At 63.1% G+C, this 1,148-nt stretch overlaps 1 non-coding gene across 1 annotated transcript; it reads right to left on the reverse strand.

The window, feature by feature from the left end:
- Positions 1-734: 734 nt before the first annotated feature.
- TRNAT-CGU (transfer RNA threonine (anticodon CGU)) lies at positions 735-806 on the reverse strand. The gene has a single exon. It is a non-coding gene; the product is annotated as a tRNA-Thr (tRNA).
- Positions 807-1,148: the final 342 nt, after the last annotated feature.

The following is a 1,148-nucleotide window of genomic DNA, read 5'->3' on the forward strand; positions in this document are numbered from 1 at the left end:
ACAATTGAAGAAGGGGACAGATAGACCAGAGCATATCAGGAATGAGAGGCACTAAACATCATGTCATATTAAATTGGTCTATTTATCCTAGAAATGACTTGGGGAGTATCATAACTGGCTAGGGGCCAGATTCAAAGGATCACACAGGCAGGTGCCAGACTTAAAGGGTCAGTTCACAAAGGCTGGGAAAGGAAAAGGCACCCGTCAGCTGAACGATGTGGTTGGCTTCCTAGACAAGAAGGCAGACAGCGAGCACCACGTGGAGAACTCACCTTTCAGGCAAAAACCAGAAAACACTGCTCCAGAAACTCAAACGCCCGTTCTGGAAATTTCTCCCACCCTCGAGACGCGCAAAACCAGTGAGACCGGACCTCTACCTCCACCTTACCCGCCGCTGGCGACACCAATGCCTAGCGCGGGCCTTAGTGTCCCCACAGGTAACACAAGGATCCCAGGCCAGCCCCGCCCTGCCCAGTGCGGCAGGGTGAAGGGAGGTTCGGGGAGAGGAGACGCAGGGCGGCCAGCGAAACGCGACACAGCTGGTGCCCGCGAGCCCCGGTGCCCTGGCTCGGCCTGCGTTGATGACCGCGGCGCCAAGGAATGCGGGTGGACGGGGAAGGGTGGGACTGGAGGACGCCTGAACACAATGTGAAAAGTAAAAAAACACCACGAGGAAAGAGGCGACACACATGGGAACACCGAAGCCCCCACTATCGACCCCAATTTCAAGAACCAGGCACGGACGGGGTTCGAACCCGCGATCTTCGGTTTACGAGACCGACGCCTTACCACTTGGCCACCGCGCCTGACAGCCGAGGGAGCGGTGGAAGCTCTCAGTGGAGGGGAGGCGGCGCAGGCGCGGGAGGGGCGGCGCCTCGCCTCCGGCCCCGCCCCCGGCCCCGCCGCCCTGCCCCCCACACCCGCCGTCCGGGACCCAGCTCTCGGAGCTGCTGCGGCCCTCTCAGCGTCAAGGCTAGGCGCCCGCGTCCTGCCGGCGGCGGGATCCGAACTTGCGGCACCGCCGGCCCGGCCCGGGCCCGCCCCACCTCTAGCGCCCCCAGGGGCACGGCGCCTGCGGAGAGGCCCGAGGGGCATTCGAAAGGAGCGGCGGCGGGCGGAGAACCCAGGTGGGGAGAAACCACGACCGA

This window comes from Globicephala melas, chromosome 20 (assembly GCF_963455315.2).
Source record: "Globicephala melas chromosome 20, mGloMel1.2, whole genome shotgun sequence".
NCBI classification, from domain to species: domain Eukaryota; kingdom Metazoa; phylum Chordata; class Mammalia; order Artiodactyla; family Delphinidae; genus Globicephala; species Globicephala melas.